Source organism: Symphalangus syndactylus, chromosome 3 (assembly GCF_028878055.3).
Source record: "Symphalangus syndactylus isolate Jambi chromosome 3, NHGRI_mSymSyn1-v2.1_pri, whole genome shotgun sequence".
NCBI lineage: Eukaryota > Metazoa > Chordata > Mammalia > Primates > Hylobatidae > Symphalangus > Symphalangus syndactylus.
The window spans coordinates 86,299,928-86,323,678 of NC_072425.2; the positions used below are offsets into that span (position 1 = coordinate 86,299,928).

Below are 23,751 nucleotides of genomic sequence, written 5' to 3' on the forward strand. Positions count from 1 at the left end.
TCCTTGCTTCTGCCTCTTCTTAGAAGCCTTTTTGAATTTATCAGAGTGCCTACTATGTGCCAGAGGAGAATTTGCTGCACAAGACAACTTTGATGTCTTATCCAAGTCAGCTTCTCTGGACTCGCAAAAAAACAGATTCCTCCTAGCTCTGATTTTCACTAAATGTTTCTGACAGTCTTGGTTATTCTCCGCATAAACCTGGAGACATACTTTTCATTAAAATATAAGGCAGAAGTATGGGGTTTCTGGGTCTGAACCCCAGAATGGTCGAATGGAAAGACAGGGTGTAGGGACTTTGAGGGCAGCTTCTTAGTGGCTCTGAGACTTTGGATAAAAGTGACAACCACACAGAGTCCCTTTCCCATCTGTGAAAATGGGATTAACAAAAAAAGTCCTTTCAGAGTCAATGTGAGAACCAGCAAACAAGACAAGTGGCTCGCCCTGCTGCACTGTGAATTAACTTTTCTTGGAGGCATTTGTCCTTTGGCTGAAATTCACATGCTGTATGCTCTAGTACTGTGAAGTACTTTACTTCCTCAACCCCATCCTTCTCTTAGCTTCAGGACTTTTTGCATATGTTTTCTTTGCCAAGAATCCATTTGCTCTTTTTTTTCCCCCCAACAGTCTTATTTTGTTCTGGATCCTTTCCATCTTTCTTGATTCTCACCAATTATTTAGCCCTCAATTTAGACATCATTCCTACCACACTTGGATTAGACATCTCTCCTGTATTTCTCCCATACTTAACACTATGGTAGCACTTAGCATGTAGGCTTGCATTCTCTCATGTATTTTTTTTTTTTTTCTTCAGAAAACTAGGTTTATTGCTACACAATCTGCCAGTAATTCCAGCTATTTTGGGTGATTTCATTATTTGACTTAGCACTGTGTGTGTGTGTGTGTGTGTGTGTGTGTGTGTGTGTGTGTAAGTACATATTTCAGAAGTCAGAGTCTTCTCTGTCGCCCAGTGCAGTGGTGAGATCATAGCTGACTGCTGCATCAAACTCCTGGGCTAAAGCGATCCTCCCTCCTTTGCCTCCCAAAGTGCTGGGGCTATAGGTGTGCACCCCTCCCTGCCCCCACCCCCAAGCCAGCACTTTATATTTAATTGTCTTCTGACTTGTGTCTATTTCTCCCACCAGAGCTAAGGTGGGTAGGGCTCTGTCCTCCCATGTTATCAAAGACCCAGAACAATGGCTGGCGTGGACTTGCTGGTCAGTATTCACTCACTGAAAGGGTATTGGTTGGGAATTTTTTCAACTCTGTAATGGGTTATTGGGTTAAAAAAAAAAACAAACTCACTGGATTTTTTTGTGTAGGGGTGGGGTGGGGGGGTGGGTATAAGAAAATAGGACATAAATTTGTTGTCTCGGGTCATTGAGGTTTGTATTTTTGTTATTTTCTTCTTTTTTTGAGATGGAGTCTCGCTCTGTTGCCCAGGCTGGAGTGCAGTGATCTCGGCTCACTGCAACCTCTGCCTCCCAGGTTCAAGCAGTTCTCCTGCCTCAGCCTCCTGAGTAGCTGGGATTACAGGTACTTGCCACCACGCCCAGCTAATTGTTGTATTTTTAGTAGAGACAGGGTTTTACCATGTTGGCCAGGCTGGTCACGAACTCCTGACCTCAAGTGATTCGCCTGCCGCAGCCTCCCAAAATGCTGGGATTACAGGTGTGAGCCACTGTGTCTGCCCTGTTGGTTTTTCAGTTAATTGTTTTTCTTTTTTTTTGTCAGGGGGTGGTAGAGATGGGGTCTCACCATATTGCCCAGGCTGGTCTCAAATTCCTGGGCTCAAGCTATCCTCCTGCCTCAGCCTCCCAAAGTGCTGGGATTATAGGTGTCAGCCACTGCACTTGGCCCGAGGTCATTGAGTTTTATTGATGCAGAAATCACTGAAGTTGTTAAAAAATTGTTTTCTTTTTTTGTTTCTTTGTGTTATTTTTTTATTTTTTGGTGGCGGCAAATGGAAATCTTGGTGCCAGCTATGTTGGCCCTTCACTAGCAGGGATCAGATGTTTTGGACGGTATATTGCGGGTGTTTTATCTTGATCTGGTTACTTGTTTTAAGTAGTTCAGGTTGTTTTGGTTAGGCTTTCTAATAGTAGTTGATCATAATATTCAGCTTTCTATTTTGGGGGAAGTGTAATTTCTTATTAAAAAAATTTTAAGGAAAACCTCAGACTTTAGTGTTGAAAAAATGAGTCACAAAGAAGTCAGAAGCATCAGTAAGGGCTGCTCCTTATGGCTGTGAAATTGAGCAGGCTGTGCCCCCAGATGCCAGCCTCATTAGGGTGGATTAATGCTAAGCTCCTCTGAGCTTACACCCATCATTACTCCATGTTCTCCTTTCTCAGCAAATCTGATGCCCATCAGTTCTGAGCATGTTCTGTGCACTTCCAGTATTCCAGTATTGTTTACCACTACTTGAAGTTGCCCAGCTGAACAAATATTTCTGACTTCAGATAATTTACATGGTATCTTTCCCATAAAGGACATGGCTTCATCGTGTTAATTTCTTTCTTGCTTAACTAAACACAAGCAAACCTTTCTTTTGTCACAGCTTTGTTTCTGTATGGTAGGAATTCTATTCTGACGTGCTGTTTAATTAATGTTTAAAAAGAGGACCTTTGCTTGTATGCTTCCCTTGGCTACCAGAGACAGCTTTGTAGCGCGCATGATGGAGCCTGCATAATTTCTCACTGACTGTGTTTGCCTTGGTGTTGTCTGCTACTGAGTTTAAGGGTCACCTCTGCTATATATTTTTAGAATATTTAACTTCACCACTAACTTCATACCAATTTATTTTCAATCTTAATTTTTCCTGGCTTTATTTTTCTCTCATGGTTCGTTGTTGTTTTGGGGGAGGGTAGGGGCAGGGGAGACAGGGTCTCCCTCTGTCACCCAGACTGGAGTACAGTGGCATGATCACAGCTCACTGCAGCCTCGATCTTCCAGGCTGAAATGATCCTGCTACCTCAGCTTCCCGAGTAGCTGGGGCTTACAGGTACGCGCCACCACACCTGGCTAAATTTTGTATTTTTTATAGAGACAGGGTTTCGCCATGTTGTTCAGGCCGGTCTCCAACTCCTGGGCTCATACACTTAGCTTGCCTTGGCCTCCCAAAGTAGATATTTTAAAAAGTCTTGTTGATTATAAATAGCTTTATCATTTTGGGAAGTAGATTTTTTAAGTCGTGCAGGTGTGTCTGTAGCTGAAAGACCTTGTTGTGTGAACTAGATTACCTTTAGAAACCTGTAACACTAATAATTTTTTTTAATCACACAACCCATATACCTGTCTAAAAGATTATGGTATACACAAGTGTAGGAATTACTGTTTATTTGCCTTATCAGAAAGTCTTGAAAGCATTATGGATTTGTGTACCCCCTAATAACTCGACTGGCCTCTTAAGTATCCAGTCCATTGGTGAAGATCACTGCTGGGAATCCACGGTACTTGTTCAGCCTCCTTCCTTCCGCAGCAGGAGGGACTCTCAAGGAGAGACTCTTCTCACTGATCCTAGATTAGGCCGCAGAATCCTTCTCACATAGGCTGTGGATAATCACAACCAGTTGTTTGCAGTTGGCATGCAAAATGAACATGATTGCCCCCCCTTGGGCTAGATGATCTTTTAAGAGCCTGTTCATTTCAACTTCCATGTTTATTTTAGCTCCTTTGAGAATATAAAAATTCTCCCAATGTGTGAAGAGAGCACATTCAAATGGTCTATCGTCTGAGAAACTCTGCAGACCACTCATCTGTCCCTCCCAGATTCCCCTCCACTGACCCCTCTCAGCCTGTTTCCCTTTGGGGGCATGGTTTCTGAGTCCCTTAGAGTAGGGTTCAGAATTGAGCATAGTGCTCGATACAGGTCTAAACTGTGCTTATTGCAGGGTGGAATCTTAGCTGTCCTTGACATTCGTTGACATTTGTTCAGTGAATAGGAGATCACATGCCCATATTCCTTAGGCACGAGATGATCATTGATTACGATTGAACTAGCTTTTAGTTATTAATAACTTATTATTGATTTACATGTTACAAGGTATGTGTGGGAGGGAGGCTTTTATGAACGAGGTGTCTGATTTAACCATGTTGCCTGGTACTAGCGTGAAGGACCATTCTGGGTGATCATTGGTGAGGTGATAGCACAGTTCTGCAGGGAAAGGGTCCTTCTGGAAGGCCACTCCAGCGGGCAGAAGACGTCTTGAGTTGGATGAAAGCAAGTTCTCTTTGATCACAGAAGCAAAGGTGGGTTAATTCCAAGGAAGCTAATGAAACTTGCTGAGTGTCCCCTAAGGAAGTCAGATATCAGAGTGTCCTCTAGGAACTCCTAAGAAATTGACCAGTGACCACCTTATAGCCACTGGGAGTTATATGCTACTCACTTTAATTTTTTAAATTAGAAATGTTTTTGGCACAGTGGCTCATGCTTGTAATCACAGCACTTTGGGAGGCCAAGGTGGGAGGATTTCTTGAGCCCAAGAGTTCAAGATCAGCCTGGGCAACATGATAAAACCCCATCGCTTAAAAAAAGTACAATAATTTGCCAGGCGTGGTGGCCCACGTCTATAATCCCAGCTACTTGGGAGGCTGAGGTGGGAGTATCCCTTGAGCCTGGGAGATCGAGGCTGCAGTGAGCCCTGATCATGCCATCGTACTGTGGCCTGGGTGACAGAGCAGCAAGACCCTGTCTCCAAAAACAAACAAAAAAAAGTGTTTGTGTTCACTTTAGAACACAGAAAAAAGGACTTAAAATCCTACCATTCAGAGGTAACTATCATTAATAGTTGTATATTTTTTTGTGTGTGTATATATATGTCTGTGTGTATATATATGTGTGTATATATGTGCGTGTGTGTGTGTGTGTATGTATGTATATATGGGATGATTAGCTGTCCTTGTCTTTTTTTTTTTTTTTTTTTCCTCCAAATGGTTTTCCATTTGTGACAGCACTACTTACTGAATCAGCCTTTTCTTGAGGTCAGCCTTTGTACTATCCAGCACTCTGACATGTTGGCAGAAAGTGTTGCCTTTCTCATTTGAGGCTTAGCTAAGCTTGAGGAAGTCTTGGTTCATCAGGGTTAGTGAGGAAGGGACTGATGGTTCTGCCCTCATTTTGGCCACATCTGCCATACTGTAGGCAGTACTGGCCATCAGTTTACAACATTTGTGAATGCAGAGAAGAGCAGTCTCTCCTTTACTACTTACTTAAATACTTTCTGTAGGTTAGCTATGTTGGTTAGGGTGTGTAGCAGGTGATACCAGTATTGTGCGTTTTAATCTGGGTGCATTATCTTTTATGTCATTAATATCCTAGAAGAGCTATTAATGAGACTTGCTGGGTTGTTCAATTTTCAGTTTTGTTTCAGATGCTTAGCAATTTACTTATTGTTTCTTGAACTAAATGCATTGAAGAGTAAGGCCTAAAAGTAGTGGTTCATGAACATTCACTCGTGAAAACAAGTGAATGTTCTCCTTGCCTCAAGTTCTTACTCATTTTGATCTTGCCATTCTACCTTCTGTGTTGCAAATTATTCAACTAGGGTGTGTACTGGGCCTGTCTACAGACAGTGATCAGTGCTTTTTATCATTTTAATAAGACTTTTTCATTTGCAGTCTTTTGGATGAAACATTTCTCAGGTTATTCTGCCTTTCTTTGGTGATACTTGATTCTAAGTAGATGTCTGTAGTACCTTAGTCATTGTAATATAAGTCCTAGTTTCATGTTTTGTTTGGGGCTCAGTTCCAAAGAAGTTAAAAATTAATCAGCACTGGCTTCCAGGAATAGATCAGAAAGTCTGAGTGTCTAAACCCATTACAGCTGTTAAAGCTGTCCTTGCACACCTGGAAAGCGAGAGTGTCATGGATGGGTTGCGGCTATGTCAATAACCATACAACTGAGATTTTAAAAGGCAATGACAAGTCCGGGCACAGTGGCTCACACCTGTAATCTCAGCACTTTGGGAGGCTGAGGCAGGCAGATCATTTGAGGTCAGGAATTCGAGACCAGCCTGGCAAACGTGGCTAAACCCTGTCTCTACTAAAAATATAAAAATTAGCTGGGTGTGGTGGCACACGCCTGTAATCCCAGCTACTCAGGAGGCTGAGGCACAAGAATCGCTTGAACCTGGGGGGTGGAGGTTGCAGTGAGCCAAGATCATGCCACTGCACTCTAGCCTGGGTGACAGAGTAAGAATCTGTCTTTTTTTTTTTTTTTTTTATTAATTTTTTTTGCATACAAAAACAATAAACATTTTCTAAAAATACATACAAACAAAAAGATGCGTATCAAACATATTAGGAAGGTTGCACATGGGAAGTCGGGGAATAGAAATGGGGGTGGGAGTTAAAATAAATGAGAGAGGGACTTTATATGGATCAGTGATAATAACTCAATCCTCTATTTGACAAAGAAGAGGGAGAAGGAAGAGGAAGAAAAAGAAAGTGGGATAAAGGATCAGAAAGGGAGGAAAATAGAAAAAATTAGAGTATGACTCCAGGGTAGACCTGTTTTGTTGTCATTGAGTTGGTTGGTTGGTTTGTCTGTTGTATTCTTCATGTTTCGCCAAGTTGGCCAGACTGGTCTCGAACTCCTAGTCCGAAGTGATCAACCCGCCTCGCCCCCTAGAGTGCCGGGACCACAGGCGTGAGCCACCACGTCCAGCCCCCACATTGCTTCTGGCCTCCATGGTAGACCTCCCAGACGGAGCGGCCAGGCAGAGGAGCTCCTCACTTCTACCCAGACACGGGGCGGCCGGGCAGAGGGGCTCCTCACTTCCCAGACGGGGCGGCCAGGCAGAGACGCTCCTCACTTCTTCCCAGATGATAGGTGGCCGGGCAGAGGCGCTCCTCACTTCCCAGACGATGGGTGGCCGGGCAGAGGCGCTCCTCACTTCCCAGATGGGGCAGCCGGGCAGAGGCGCTCCTCACTTTCCAGATGATGGGTGGCCGGGCAGAGGCGCTCCTCACCTCCCAGACGATGGGTGGCCTGGCAGAGGCGCTCCTCACCTCCCAGACGATGGGTGGCCGGGCAGAGGCGCTCCTCACTTCCCAGACGGGGCGGCCGGGCAGAGGCGCTCCTCACTTCTTCCCGGACGGGGCGCCCGGGCAGAGGCGCTCCTCACTTCTTCCCGGACGGGGCGGCCGGGCAGAGGCGCTCCTCACTTCTTCCCGGACGGGGCGGCCGGGCAGAGGCGCTCCTCCCTTCTTCCCGGACGGGGCGGCCGGGCAGAGGCGCTCCTCACTTCTTCCCGGACGGGGCGGCCGGGCAGAGGCGCTGCTCACTTCCCAGACGGGGCGGCCGGGTAGGGGCACTCCTCACTTCCCAGACGGGGCGGCCGGGCAGAGGCGCTCCTCACTTCCCAGACGGGGCGGCCGGGCAGAGGCGCTCCTCACTTCCCAGACGGTGGGTGGCCGGGCAGAGGCGCTCCTCACTTCCCAGACGATGGGTGACCGGGCAGAGGCGCTCCTCACTTCTTCCCGGATGGGGCGGCCGGGCAGAGGCGCTCCTCACTTCTTCCCGGATGGGGCGGCCGGGCAGAGGCGCTCCTCACTTCTTCCCGGATGGGGCGCCCGGGCAGAGGCGCTCCTCATTTCTTCCCGGACGGGGCGGCCGGGCAGAGGCGCTCCTCACTTCCCAGACAGGGCGGCCGGGCAGAGGCGCTCCTCACTTCTTCCCGGACGGGGGCGGCCGGGCAGAGGCGCTCCTCACTTCTTCCCGGACGGGGGCGGCCGGGCAGAGGCGCTCCTCACTTCTTCCCGGATGGGGCGGCCGGGCAGAGGCGCTCCTCACTTCTTCCCGGGCGGGGCGGCCGGGCAGAGGCGCTCCTCACTTCTTCCCGGGCGGGGCGGCCGGGCAGAGGCTCTCCTCACTTCTTCCCGGACGGGGCGGCCGGGCGGAGGCACTCCTCACTTCCCAGACGATGGGTGGCCGGGTAGAGGCGCTCCTCACTTCCCAGATGGTGGGTGGCCGGGCAGAGGCGCTCCTCACTTCCCAGACGGTGGGTGGCCGGGCAGAGGCGCTCCTCACTTCCCAGACGGTGGGTGGCCGGGCAGAGGGGCTCCTCACTTCCCAGACGGTGGGTGGCCGGGCAGAGGCGCTCCTCACTTCCCAGACGGTGGGTGGCCGGGCAGAGGCGCTCCTCACTTCCCAGACGGTGGGTGGCCGGGCAGAGGCGCTCCTCACTTCCCCGACGGTGGGTGGCCGGCCAGAGGGGCTCCTCACTTCCCAGACGGTGGGTGGCCGGGCAGAGGCGCTCCTCACTTCCCAGACGGTGGGTGGCCGGGCAGAGGCGCTCCTCACTTCCCAGACGGGGCGGCTGGGCAGAGGCGCTCCTCACCTCCCAGACGGGGCGGCCGGGCAGAGGTGCTCCTCACCTCCCAGACGGGGCGGCCGGGCAGAGGCGCTCCCCACCTTCCAGATGGGGCGGCGGCCGGGCAGGGGCTGCAATCCCAGCACCCTGGCAGGCCAAGGCAGGCGGCCGGGGGGTAGAGGCTGCCGCGAGGCCAGACCACGCCACCGCCCTCCAGCCCGGGCAACACCGAGCACTGGGTGAGCGAGACTCCGTCTGTAGTCCCAGTACCTCGGGAGGCTGAGGCGGGCAGAGGCTGAGGCGGGCAGAGCACTCGGCGTCAGGAGCTGGCGACCAGCGTGGCCAAGATGGCGAACGCGTGCCTGCATCCAAAGGAGAAAAGGCAGGCAGCGGTGGCGGGCGCCGGCAGTCCCAGGCAGTCCGCGGCGCGGGCAGCAGCAAGCCGAGTAGATTGTAGCCTGGGCCAGAGAGGGAAAGAAAGAAAGAAAGAAAGAAAGAAAGAAAGAAAGAAAGAAAGAAAGAGAGAAAGAGAGAAAGAGAGAAAGAAAGAGAGAGAGAAAGAAAGAAAGAAAGAGAAAGGAAGGAAGGAAGGAAGGAAGGAAGGAAGGAAGGAAGGAAGGAAGGAAGGAAGGAAGGAAGGAAGGAAGGATCTGTCTTAAAAAAAAAAAAAAAAAGCTGGGCTCGGTGGCTCACGCCTGTAATCCCAGCACTTTGGGAGGCCGAGACGGGCAGATCACTTGAGGCCAGGCGTTCAAGACTACCCTGGCTAACATGGCTAAACCCCGTCTCTACTAAAAATACAAAAAATTAGCTGGCGTGGTGGCGGGTGCCTGTGATCCCAGCCACTCAGGAGGCTGAGGCAGGAGAATTGCTTGAACCCAGGAGGCGGACGTTGCATTGAGCTGAGATCATGCCACTGCACCCCAGCCTGGGCAACAGAGCGAGACTCTGTCTCAAAAAAAAAAAAAAAAAAAGCAAAAAGAAAAAAAAAAAAAAAAAGCAACAATAAATCCAAAGTGACAAAAACAGCTGTAACGTTTTTAGCTGTCTTTTCAAAAATGAAAGTTGTGTGCTGTACAGTTGTGGTCTTGGCATTCCTGTGCTGCCTATACACAAGCTATGAAGAGGGAGAAAAGGGGGTAAAGGTGGTTGTGCTGTTAAAGGTTTTGTATTTAATTCTAGCTGGCATGTGAGGGATTTCATTCATGTGCCAGAGTGGGAGGTCCTGGAGTGGGGTTGCCCTGCTATCTGAATCTTCCCACCAGCTACTCTTAACAGAGCTCTGGTGGTTTACCCTAATCTAGCGGCACTCTTTGCTTTCCTGTAGCTCAGTGGCTTCATTTGTATTCTTGTCTTGGTCAGTCAACGGACAGATCTATGCTTGTTTAGTTGGTATTTTGGTTTCAAACTGACTTTTTTTTCTTTTCAGAAGCCTTAGTTAAAGAATGACTTAAATATACTTCTTCCCCATTATAAGTAATACAGGCTCATTGAATAAAATTTGGAAAGTAAAGTTCAAAAATATCTTGGCGTATTACCTTTCATACTTCTATGCAGGTATACACACAAATTGAATTAGATCAGAGTGAATTTTTAGGCTATTTGATATTAACAAAACTTTTATAGAAATTCTATGTTGTTTTATACTTCCCCCACTAATGGACAAGACATTGTTTTTCCATGTCCTCCCCAGCATACTTCATGCTAACATAATTCAAAATATTAGCCAATTTTGTCTGCAAAAACTAGCACCATTATTTCACTTGGCATATTTGCCTATCATACTTCATGCTAACATAATTCAAAATATTAGCCAATTTTGTCTGCAAAAACTAGCATCATTATTTCACTTGGCATATTTGCCTATCTTTGACCAATAGTCCAAGGGTGTGTGTGTGTGTGTGTTTTAGAGACGGTCTCACTCTGTTGCCCAGGCTGGAGTGTACTGGCTCAATCATGGCTCACTGCAGCCTTGACCTTCCAGTCTCCCAAGTAGCTGGGACTACAGATGGGTACCACCATGCCCAGCTAATTTTTTTTTTTTTTTACAGACGGGATCTCGCTATGTTGCCCAGGCTGGTCTTGAACTCTTGACCTCAAGGGATCCTCCTGACTTGGTCTCCCAAAGTGCTGGTATTATGAGCATGAGCTACCACACCCAGCCTGACCATTTATTTTTGACTCTCAGTTCTATTCATGGCTTCTTTTCTCCAACTGTGTATGTCTGATATTCTTCACACTTTTTGGGCAAACAGTTACAATGTGTTGATTAAAGATTTATCATCCAATTTCTTTTTCCCATCTGTGTAGTCTTGTAATTTAAAAAAAAAAAAAAGTACTGAATATATTGCATGTAATTTCCTGCTTTTTTCTCACTTAAACCTTAAGCCTTTTCACACATTAAACATTGGGAGTTAGTGGGGTATGGTGGCTCACCCCTGTAAATCCCAGCACTTTGGGAGGCCGAGGTGGGCGGATCACCAGGTCACGCACGAGTTTGAGACCAGCCTGGCCAATATGGTGAAACCCCTTCTGTACTAAAAAATACAAAAATTGGGCGGGTGTAGTGGCATGTGCCTGTAATTCCACCTACTCGGGAGGCTGAGGCAGGAGAATCACTTGAACCTGGGAGATGGAGGTTGTAGTGAACTGAGATAGTGCCACTGCACTCCAGCCTGGGCAACAGAGTGAGACTCTGTCTCAATTAAAAAAAAAAAAAAGGGAATAATTCTCACTTTGGTTCTGATTTATAACAACTTAAATCGTCGAATTAGTAGGTCCTCTTAAAAAACAGCTTTATTGAAGTATGATGGACATAAACACATCTTTAAAGTGCACATTTTGATAAGTTTTAACATACATGTACACATGTGAAACCATTAAGATTTACCTATGATGCGTGAGTCAATAGCTCATTCCCTTTCATAGCTGAGTAGTGGTTTGTTGTGTAGATATACTACAATTTACTTGTTTACCTGTTGATGAACATTTGGGCTGTTTCCAGTTTTTAACTACTACAGGTAAAGGTGCTGTGAACGTTTATGTGTAGATCTCTATATGGATGTTTGCTTTTGTGAGGACCTACTTGTAACCTCCAGAGATAGTATGAAGATTATTTTAAACTAAAGACATTTGAGATTCAACAGATGCAGAAAGAAGCCTAATCAGAAATTCCTTACTTTAACTAAAGGCAGAAACTTCTGGGAATGAGGCTGCTAAAAATCCCCTCTCACTGGGAATGTTCTTGGCCTGGAAAAAAAGAAAAAAAAAAAAAAGATGGAGAAGACCACTCTCATCTGCATAAACAAATATTACCACAAAATTTATCTCCTATTCCCCTTGAAACCCATTTATTTTCCCATAGAAGCCTTTTCTCCCGTATCCTTTTTCCCCCACTTAATTGAGTTTGTAAACTCCCTTTTTTAGCTGTTTAGAGTACTGCTTTTGTGCACTTCCATATGCATATGAAAAAGTTTTTGTTTTTTTCTCCTGTTCATCTGTGCATTGTCAGTTGAATACGTAGGCCCTCAATTACTGAACCTGTTGATAAAGGAGAAAGTTTTTCTTCCTGTTATATTCATTTCTCTCAGGCACATACACAGGGGTGGAATAACAGGATCATATATTTAATGTTTTTAAAAAATTCTAGGCCGGGCACAGTGGCTCAAGCCTGTAATCCCAGCACGTTGGGAGGACGAGGCGGGCGGATCTTGAGGTCAGGAGATTGAGACCATCCTGGCTAACACGGTGAAACCCCATCTCTACTAAAACAAAAAATTAGCCAGGCGTGGTGGTGGGCACCTGTAGTCCCAGCTACTCGGGAGGCTGAGGCAGGAGAATGGTGTGAACCCGGGAGGTGGAGCTTGCAGTGAGCCGAGATCACACCACTGCACTCCATCCAGCCTGGGCGACAGAGCGAGACTCCGTCTCAAAAAAAAAAAAAAAAAAAAAAAGAAAAGAAAATTCTAAACTTTTCCACAGTAGTTGTGCCACTTTATATTCTCACCAGCAAGTCCAGTCCCTGACAACACTTGGTGGTTTAATTTTAGCCATTCTAAAATGGCTCTGCATCCTTGCCATAGGTGTGTAGTATCTCATTGTGTGAGTATGTGTGTGTGTTTATAATAACTTTATTGAGATATTCACATACCTAGTGGCTTCTTTTGCTTAGTATAATGCTCTCAATGTTCATGGGTATTGTAGCAGGTTATCATTGCTTTGTTCCTTTTTTAAAATCAGATAATTTAAATCAGATAATTTGAAACAAATTGTAGAATAGCCATAGGTTTACTACGGATAGTGTAGAGTTCCCACACACCCTAGACCCAGTCTTCTCTGTTATTAACATAATACTTGAGTATGGCACATTTGTCACAATTAAAGAACCAAATTATTATTTCATGGTTTATAGTAAACCAAATTCCATATTGTTACTCAGATTTCCTTAGCTCTTACCTAATATCCTTTATCTGTTCCATGATCCTGTCTGGGACACTATTTCATTGTCATGTTTCCTTAGGCTCCTCTTGACTGACAGCGACAGTTTCTTAAACTCTCCTTCTTATTGATGATCTGGACAGTTTTCAGGAATATTGATCAGGTATTTTGTCGAATGACCCTCAGTTGGAACTTGTGTGAAGTTTTTCCCATTATTAGACTGGGTTTATGGACTTTCTAGGAGGAAGACTTCAGATAAAATGTCATTCTCATTTTATCAAGAGCACATACAATCAATATGACTTACTACTGATGTTGATGTTAACCAACCTGCCTACATACCTTCCTTCCTTCCTTCCTTTTTCTTTCTTTCTTTTTTTTTTTTTTTTTTGACGGAGTCTTGCTGTGTTGCCAGGCAGGAGTGCAGTGACGTGATCTCGGCTCACTGCAACCTCCACCTCCCAGGTTCAAGCAATTCTCCTGCCTCAGCCTCCCCAGTAGCTGGGATTACAGGTGCTTGCCACCATGCCTGTTTAATTTTTGTATTTTTAGGAGAGATGGGGTTTCACCATATTGACCAGGCTGGTCTCGAACTCCTGACCTCAGGTGATCCACTTGCCTTGGCCTCCAAAGTGCTGGGATTGTGGGTGTGAGCCACCATGCCCAGCCCGCTGATGTTAACCTTGATCACCTGGATGAAACAGTATATGTTAGTTTGCACCACCACCCCTCCCTGCCAATACTTTGCACAGCCTACACTTAAGGAGTGGAGAATTACGCTCTATCTCCTTGAGGGTGGACCATCTACATAAATTATTTGGAATTTCTCTCCTTGGAGAGCTGTTCAATCTTCCCTATTTGTTCAGTCATTTGGCTTGTGGATATTTATTTTGTACTCTGGGCTATAGTCTAATACTACTTCAGCTATTTTGCTGTTCTGGTGTTCCAGCTTTGGCTGTTGGGGGCTCCTGTGTCCCTTTGGTCACTCCATCATTGTGTGTTTCTGTGTGTGGTGGTTTTTTGTTGCTTGGTTGCGATTGGTTTTTCCTTTTTGAGTACGTACTTTCTGGCATTACAAGATATTTCAGGATTATCTTGTAGAATTCCTGCTTCAGTCCTTGAAATAGCTATTTGTCTAAGGAGCTTTGGTTCCTTTTATTGGAGAATGGCTCAGGCACTCCATCCGCCTTGGCCTCCCAAAGGGCTGGGATTAGAGGTGTGAGCCAGCACGCCTGGCCAATATTTCACATTTTAAAAACTTTATGAAATGGATAATTTTTAAGCATTTACAAATGTAGAGAGAATAGTATAATAAATCTCCCCCTGTACCTATCCCCTAACTTCAATTATCAGCTTAAGGCCAATCTCATTTTCTCTATATCTATCCCACCTCTCTCTATCAGATAATTTGAAATAAATTTTAGATAAGTAATTTCATTAGAAATTATTTCAGCATGTATCTCTAAAAGATATGGGCTTTAAAAAATCAATATCACATATAAAAAATTCTCATAAACCATGAAGTCTGTTCAGATATCTTAGTTGGTTCACATTTGAAAAATTGCATTAGGATCCAAATAGGCTGGACATGGTGGCTCACGCCGTAATCCCAGCACTTTGGGAAGCTGAGGCAAGACAGCTGCTTCAGCCCAGGCATTTGAGACCAGCTTTGGGCAATGTGGCGAGACTCTGTCTCTCTTTCTTAAAAAAAAAAAAAAAAAAAAGATGGGCGGTACGGGGAATCCAAATGAGGTTTATATTTTGCAGTTAGTTGATTTAAGACTGTTGACTTTTAGGTTCCCATTCCTTTTTTTATCTCCCCCCCACCCCCTACCCCATTGGTTGAAGAAACTCTTATCCTGTCATGTTTAGGTTGGCTGACTTCATCCTTGAAGTACAGTACATGTTCCTGTTCCTGAGTCTTCTGGATTCTTGTGAATTGGTGGTTAGATTTAGAGCAGTGATCTCAACTTTAAATTTTAAAAATTCTAATGTCCAGGTTATGTCTCATACTAATTTGAATTTCTAGTCTTAGGATGCAGGCATCAGTATTTTTAGCTCCTCAGGTGATTGTACTGTGCTGCCAAGATTGAGAACCACAGTAGATCTGGGCATATTCAGATTCGCTTTCTTTCTCCCTCCCTTCCAGTTCTCCTCTTTCTCTTTAAGCAAGAATACTTCATAGATGGTAGTATAGACTTCTGTCAGGAAGTACATAGTTGGTTTTCTCTTTTTGTAATGTTAGCAGCCATAGATTTGAGAGCTCCATTATTTCATAAAGGGAGGCAAAAAGGTCATTTTCCAATTCTATTATTCTTTCATTTATTAATTGAAACACTTCGATAAAGAGAAACTCCCAGATACTATTTGGTTACTGCCAAAATTTAATTTCCATAAGAAAGGCATTAATGTTTGATTTTACAGATGGCTTATCAACTTATAATGGGGTTATGGTCCTGATAATCCCGTTATAAGTTGAAAATATTGTAAGTTGAAAATTAATTTAATACACCTAACCTACCAGGTAGGATTTCTTTGCTTTGTTTTGTTTTGAGATAGAGTCTCACTCTGTCACCCAGGCTGGAGTACAGTGTTATGATCTTGGCTCACTACAGCCTTTGCCTCTGAGGCTCAAGTGATCCTGCCACCTCCACCTCCTGAGTAGGTGGAACCACAGGCATGCACCACCACACCCAGCTAATTTTTATATTTTTTGTAGAGACGGGGTTTAGCCATGTTGCCCAGGCTGGTCTTGAACTCCTGGGTTTAAGTAACCTGCCTGCCTCTGCCTCCCAAAGTGCTGGGATTACAGGTATGAGCCACCTCACCCAGTGCCTACCAGGTGTTTTATAAAGATCCATTTATGGCGGTTCTTTTTAAAGGGCTGCATAATTGGAAAAGACTAATATTTCTTTGGTTTGGGTTGTATAAATTGTTTCCAGTCTCATAAATAGGGCTTTGTTAAACTGCTTTGAGATACAATTTATATACCATACAATTCACCCATTTAAAGTGTACAATTCAGTGGTTTTTAGTGTATTCACAAATACATACTACCACAATTAATTTTAGAATATTTTTATCACCTCAAATTCTGCACCCTTCAGATATTGCTCTCCTGTTCTTTCCCCCCACTGAACCCCCATCACCCCACCCCACTTAGTCCTAAGCATCTGCTGATCTTTCTATATTTCCGTATTCTGGGCATTTCATATAAATGCAGTCATATAATATGTGGTCTTTTGTGTCTGGCTTCTTTCACTTAGGAAAGTGTTTATAAGGTTCTTCAATGTTGTTGCCTGTATCCAGACTTTATTCTTTTTGTTGTTGTTGTTGAGATGGAGTCTTGCTCTGTCGTCCAGGCTGGAGTGCAGTGGCGTGATCTCGGCTCACTGCAACCTCCTCCTCCCAGGTTCACGCCATTGTCCTGCCTCAGCCTCCCAAGTAGCTGGGACTAGAGGCACCCGCCAGCACGCCCGACTAAATTTTTGTATTTTTAGTAGAGATGGGGGTCTCACCGTGTTAGCCAGGATGGTCTCGATCTCCTGACCTCCTGATCTGCCCGCCTCGGCCTCCCAAAGTGCTGGGATTACAGGCGTGAGCCACCGCGCCTGGCTCCAGACTTCATTCTTTTTATTGCTGAGTAATACTCCACTGCATAAATATACCACGTTGTTTATCCATTCGTCAGTCCGTGGACATTTTGGTTGTTTCCACTTTTTGACTATAGTAATGCTTCTATGTACATTAGTGTACAATTTCTTGTGTGAACATGTGTTTTCATTTTTCTTGGGTATGTTTCTAGGAATTCAATTGCAGAGTCACATAGTAACTTTATGTTTAACATTTTGAGAAATTGCCAGACTGTTATCCAAAGTGGCCGCACCATTTTAAATTCTTGCCAGCGGTATAAGATGGTTCTAATCTCTTCATTTTCTTTGCAAACACTTGGTATGATCTGACTTTTTGATTATAGCCCACTGGGTGTAAAGTGGTATCCTCTTGTGGTTTTTGTTTGCATTTCCCTGATGACTAATGATATCAAGCATCTTTTCATGTGTTTATTGAGCATTTGTAGTATATCTTCTTAGACAAATAATCTGAGTAGACATTTTTCCAATCTGTTAATGGATTGTCTTTATTATTGACTTGTAAAAGTTATTCATATACTTGCTTGTTAGCCTGCATGTAAACATCTAAATCCCATCAGATGTGTCCTGATTTTTGTGCTACACTTCCATCACTATTCACCGTATTTGAATAATTACTATTAAAGTCTAGTTTATCAAAATAATCTATGTAGTTATATTGTTTCCACACATGGCTTTGCTTAGGTGTGTTTGTTTTGAGACAGTCTTGCTCTGTCACCCAGGCTGGAGTGCAATGGCGCCATCATAGCTCACTGCCACCTCTATTTTCTGGGCTCAAATGATCCTCCTGCCTCAGCCTCCCAAGAAGCTGCATCTGTAGGTGCAAGCCACTGCACCTAGATGATTGATTTTTTTTTTTTTTTTTTTTTTTGGTAGAGCTAGGTTTTTCTGTATTGCCCAGGATGGTCTGAAACTCCCAGGCTCCAGCAAATCTCTACCCTCCCTTACCCCCCTACCCCTGCGTTGGCCTCTCAAAGCACTGGGATTTACAGACATGAGCTACCGCACCCAGCCTTGCTTAAGTATTGAGTTTGTTATGGGGTTCTAGAATTTTGATCTTTATACTTACTTGTCTGAGGTGTCACTAATGGGCAAGGCCATTTTTGTTTTACCATAAGGCATATAGCAATTGGATAAAAATTAATGGTAGGAGGATATTGAGATGGCAGATGATGCACTGATTGTGATATAAGTGAATTTGTATTTAGCTGAACTTTTGGTCATGATTAAAATTCTAACAGATGTAGTGCTTGAATTTGTTTTTAGGAATGTTACTGCTTCTGTCTATAAAATATGTTAAACAATGAGAGAATATTTCTCTTATGATACAGTTGAAATCCTAGGAAACTTTATCTTAGAAAAAAAATAAACCTGGTAAGATCAAATTTCATTTACTCAAACTACAGTGTTTTCTGAAAGATGCAGGAGTTGTATTCTGCTAACCTGTTTTGTTGTATTCAGAGATAATAACCTGTGTAGTGCCCATTACATAGTGAAGTTTTTTGTTTTTTTGTTTTTTTAAAACAGGGTCTCTGTTGCCCAGGCAGGAGTACAGTGCTGCAACCACGGCTCACTGCAGCCTCAACCTCCTGGGCTCAAGTGATCCTCCCACCTCAGCCTCCTGAATAGCTGGGACCACAGGGGTCCACACCTGGCTAATTTATTTTTTTGTAAAGATGGGGTCTTCCTATATTGCCCAGGCTAGTCTCCTGAGCTCGAGTGATTCTCCTGCCTCGGCCTCCCAAGGTGCTGGGATTATAGGTGTGAGCCACTGCACCAGGTCACATAGTGACGTTTTAATGAACAGTGCAAATATTACATCTTTGCCCAGTGATTATTGTTAATTTTAAACTTTGGACTTTGACGTTAAAAATTAAGTTTTAAGGCCGGGTGCATCGGCTCAAGCCTGTAATCCCAGCACTTTGGGAGGCCGAGGTGGGTGGATCATTTGAGGTCTGGAGTTGGAGACCAGCCTTGCCAACATGGCAAAACCCCATCTCTACTAAAAATACAAAAATTAGCTGGGCGTGGTGGTACATGCCTGTAATTCCAGCTACTCAGGAGGCTGAGGCAGGAGAATTGTTTGAACCTGGGAGGTGGAGGTTGCAGTGAGCTGAGGTCATGCCACTGCACTCCATCCTGGGTGACATAGTGAGACTCCATCTAAAAAAAAAAAAATTTAAATTTAACTTAAAATTTTAAAATCAGCCATCACTTTAATGAACATATAAGCATATACAAGTAGAGAGTATATAATAAATCCTCATGTACCTGTCAACCAGCCTCAAAATTTATCAACTTTCTGCACCTTGCTGGTATGAAGAGCTTTTGAAGAATCATTTTCCATACAAGGTGGTGACTTTTTGAGAAACAGGTGTAGCCTATTGAGCACTGACTTTAGACTCACATAGTGTGGGTTCAAATCCTGACTCTTCACGTATTTCCTGTCCGCCTGGGCATGTGGCCTTTCCTCTTTGAAACTCAGTTTTTGCATCTTGAAAACAGGGTTAATATCTGCCTTTGAAGGTTGTTCAGATGACTAAGTGGAATAATGTGTGTGAAGAATCCAGTGTGTTTGGTTGCTGATTACTGCGTGGATATAGAGACTGCTGGGAGGAGGGATTTCTCCATTGCCGTGTTGGAATCCCACAGTCTATAGCTCTGGGCTAGGGCCTGTTCTAGATAACAGCCGTGAAGTTGAGCCTAATTTAGACATGGACAAGTGAATGGCCTTCCAAAGTAAAGACAAGCCTCTGGGTTAGGTTGGAGGTGGGTGCTTACTGTGGAGGATGGGAGAGAGATGTATTAATTTATCAGGGCTGCTGTAACTAATTTCCACAAACTGGGAAGCTTAAAACGAAGTTCTGGAAACCAGAAGTCTGCCATCGGGTGCTGGCAAGCCTTCCTCCTAGCCTCTGCTGGCTGTGCCCAATCTTTTCTGTTCCTTGGCTTGTAGCTGCGTCTCTGCTCCCAGTCTCTGCCTTTGTAGTCATGTTGTGTTCTCCCTGTGTGTGTCCAAATTTCCCTCTTAAAAGGATATTAGTCATTGGATTTAGAGCTATATTCACAGGTACTGGTGAATTTTTAAAGAGCGCTATTCATCCCAGTACAGGGAGTTAACCAAGACTGGGGTGATCAGGGATTGTGTCCTAGAAGTAAGAAGACATAGGGTGTTCTAGTTTAAAGGTAGTTAGTAGGGAATCAGTTGGGAGTGGATGAAAGTAATGTATGACAGTCTTGAACCATATTAAATTGCATGGATGCCACTCATCGGCCAAGAAGCATGGTGGGCAGTAGGCCGGGCACAGTGGCTCATGCCTGTAATCCCAGCACTTTGGGAGGCCGAAGCGGGTGGATCATGAGGTCAGGAGATCGAGACCATTCTGGTTAGCACAGTGAAACCCCGTCTCTACTAAAAAATACAAAAAATTAGCTGGGTATGGTGGCAGGGACTTATAGTCCCAGTACTCGGGAGGCTGAGGCAGGAGAATGGCGTGAACCCGGGAGGCAGAGGTTGTAGTGAGCTGAGATCATGCCACTGCACTCCAGCCTGGGCGACAGAGCGAGACTCTATCTCAAAAAAAAAAAAAAAAAAAAAAAAAATGCATAGCGGGCAGTCTCCACGGTTTTTACCTCAAAATTCACAATGCAGTGGGTATTCTTTTGTATTCATGGCTGAACATTAATTTTGAAATAGCCTTTTAATATTTAAAGACATTACCAAGTTAAGACTTTCCCAACCCATCTTAGAAGTTGACATTCAAATTCTCTGCATCCCCTGACCCCTCACCAGTTAGCTGACCATGGCTTGACCTCTCAAGTGCACCTGTGTAAGACTTCACTTGTTAACAATAAGAGATGTATGGAATTGCCCCATGTATTGCCAATGCATGGATGTAGATTTTGTAGGGACCAAATACAAGCTATAAGAGCATATAGGTTTCAAACCAAGTATGGACTGGGAGTGGCGAGTTGCAGACACAACTCTGGGAATCCTGCTGTTGAGGACAGAAGCAGGCACATGGGGAGGAGCAGTTTGAAGACTAGAAAATTGAGATTTTGTTTTGTAATATCTTTAAACTCCAGGTGAACTTGGTTGGTGAATAGACCTTCTGTGAGGGCAATTGACTGTTTTGTAGAATTGATTTCCTAAAAGATTTGCAGTTAACTAAACTGTCTTCTGATAACCATAACTTCTCCTTGATTATTAATGGACCCCTGTTACTCATTAAAACCTTTAAAATTACTTGAGAATGCCTGCTTCTAGTCCCAGTTCATACTAGATGCTATCCAAATTGGTACCCAAATCTTTTCTAAACAACATGAAGTGGGATCACATCTGAGGGGTAGGATCTGAGTGAAAAGTTGGATTAATAGAATTTTGGACCAAAAGCAGTACTTGTGGATTTAAGCAGTTTTTTAAGTACAGCAGATATAAGAGAACATGGCTGGGATCAAAAAATGCCTTTATCTTGAATACACACTAGCTGAAACAGAGCAACACTGGGTGTGGGGAAACCTTGGTTTGCCTTGTAGAACTACCTGCTCCACCCCACCAATAAATTTCAGAAGGAGAGAATTTCAAGGACATTTGTAACACTGATAATTTGCCCACCCATTGTTCAAAAGCAGCTGAACTTATTATGAAACACATGTCCATCATAGGAAACAAATGCTAATGGAGGGTGGGACTCCACTAGTCCGCTCTCTACCATAGAACTCTGACCTTGTCCTAGCAGTGTGTTCAATATGCCACAATGAGTTGGTGTGGTAAGCATCTTTTTTTCCTCTGCCTGGTCTCCAAATAATTCATACATTTGGCTCTGCTCATTCAATTGTATTTCTCCAGTACTCTCCCGGGGGAGCCTTACGAATAGAAGAGAAGGCCAGGCACGGTGGCTCACACCTGTAATCCCAGCACTTTGGGAGGCCATGGTGGGTAAATCACGAGGTCAAGAGATGGAGACCATCCTGGCCAACATGGCGAAACCCCGTCTCTACTAAAAATACAAAAATTAGCTGGGCATGGTGACATGCACCTGTAGTCCCAGCTACTCAGGAGGCTGAGGCAGGAGAATGGCTTGAACCCAGGAGGCGGAGGTGGCAGTAAGCCAAGATCATGCCACTGCACTCCAGCCTGGTGACAGAGTGAGACTCTGTCTCAAAAAAAAAAAAAAAAAAAAAAAAAGGCAAAAATTAGCCTGACATGGTGGTGCACGCCTGTAATCCCAGCTTCTTAGGAGGCTGAGGCAGGAGAATTGCTTGAACCTGGGAGGCAGAGGTTACAGTGAGCCCAGATGACACCACTGCACTCCAGCCTGGGAGACAGAGCAAGACTCTGTCTCAAAAAAAAAAAAAAAAAAAACGAGAAATGTCTATTTTCCTGGCATTTTTTTTTTTTTTTTTGGAAACCATCTAAAGGCCAATATAATTCAGATTTGATATTTGTTTTCATTTCTTCCTGATTCTAAAATTATATACTCCTTGTAGAAAACTTGAAAAGTGAAAAGAAAAAGTCTTTCTCCCAATGGCAACATTATTCCATGACTAATAGTTCAGTTTAATGATTACACATTTTTCAACATGGTTGGGTCTTGGATGTATAATTTATATCCTGTTTTAAACATTTTTAATTTTTAAAAAAAATCGAACTATATTTGATGTCATAAAATTCACCTTTCTGAAACATACAATTCAGTGGTTTTTAGTATATTCTAAAGGTTTGGAAGTATCACCACTAATCTTAAGACATTTTAATTACTCCCAAAAGTAACCCTATAGCCATTAACAGTCACTTGCCCCTCCTATCTTCCAGTCTCGTCCCAGGCCCTAGAAACCACTGATCTACTTTCTGAGTCTCTAGATTTGCCTGTTATGGACATTTAATATAAAAGGAATCATATACTATGTGGCCTTTTATGTCTGGCTTCCTTCACTTAGCATAATATTTTCAAGGTGCAGCCAGATTTTAGTAGGTACTTTATTCCTTTTTATGGCTGGGTAATAATTATTGTGTGAATATACCACTTACTGTTTATCCATCCATCAGTTGATGGACATTTAGGTTGTTTCAGTTGAATGATGCTGCTCTGAACACTGGTGTACATGTTTTTGTGTAAACATAGAATTTCAGTTCTTTTGAGTGTATACCCAGGAATGGAATTGCTGGATCATATGGTAACTTTTTGAAGAACAACCAGACAGTTTTCCAAAGAGGCTGCACCATTTTACATTCCCACCAACAATGTCTGAGGGTTCTGGTTTCTCTATATCCTTTGCCTAAACACTTGTTATTATTTGTCTTTTCAATTATAGCCATCCTAGTGGGTGTGAAGCGATAAGTCACTTTAGTTTGATTTCTGTTACCCTACTGATGAATGATGTCGGGCATTGTTTCATGTGCTTATTAGTCATCTGTATATCTTCTTTGAGGAAATGTCTGTTCACTTCCTCTGTGCATAAAAAATGGGTTATTTGGCCTTTTAGTGTTGAGTTATAAGAGTTCTTTGTATATTCTAGATATAAGTCCCTTATCAGATATATGATTTGCAAATATTTTCTCCCATTATCTATGTCTTTGCACTTTCTTGATAGTGTTCTTTGAAGCACAAAGGTTTTATTTTTTTGTTCTTTTCTTTTTAGCACAGTTTTTTTTTTTAGTTTTGTCATAAGCATTATGTAATTGGACTCCTTAAGTTTATAATGGATGTTTTTTCTGTTCTATATGTAATTGGTAATTTACTTAACCATTCCTCATGTTTAACAATTACCACATCTGTGGATAAATTTACACCCACATTCCTGCTGATTTCTTTAGTGACAATTGAACAGAAATAAAATTAGCAGGTCAAAGATTAGCAATCTTTCAAGGCTTTTTTTTTTTTTTTTTTTTTGAGACGGAGTCTCACTCTGTTGCCCAGGCTGGAGTGCAGTGGCGCGATCTCGGCTCGCTGCAAGCTCCGCCTCCCAGGTTCACGCCATTCTCCTGCCTCAGCCTCTCTGAGTAGCTGGGACTACAGGCGCCCGCCACCACGCCCGGCTAATTTTTTTTTTTGTATTTTTTTAGTAGAGACGGGGTTTCACTGTGGTCTCGATCTCCTGACCTCATGATCCGCCCGCCTTGGCCTCCCAAAGTGCTGGGATTACAAGCGTGAGCCACCGTGCCCGGCCTTCAAGGCTTTTTTATTTATTTAGTTAGTTAATTTTGGTCTTTGAGACAGGGTTTCACTGTGTTGCCCAGGCTGATCTTGGCTCATTGCAGCCTCCACCTTCTGGGCCAAGCCGTCGTCCTGCCTCAGCCTCTCATGTAGCTGGGACTATAGGCATGCACCACCATTCCTAGGTAATTTTTT

The 23,751-nt window shown here is 44.0% G+C and overlaps 1 protein-coding gene and 1 non-coding gene across 7 annotated transcripts in view; one reads left to right on the forward strand and one right to left on the reverse strand.

Annotated features, from left to right (window-relative positions):
* Positions 1 to 23,751, forward strand: part of IGF2BP3 (insulin like growth factor 2 mRNA binding protein 3) — a 163,255-nt gene that overhangs the window by 77,140 nt on the left and 62,364 nt on the right. The gene's annotated exons all lie outside the window — the stretch shown is intronic.
* LOC129479973 (small nucleolar RNA SNORD65) lies at positions 806 to 876 on the reverse strand. Its single transcript, XR_008656890.1, has one exon. It is a non-coding gene; the product is annotated as a small nucleolar RNA SNORD65 (small nucleolar RNA).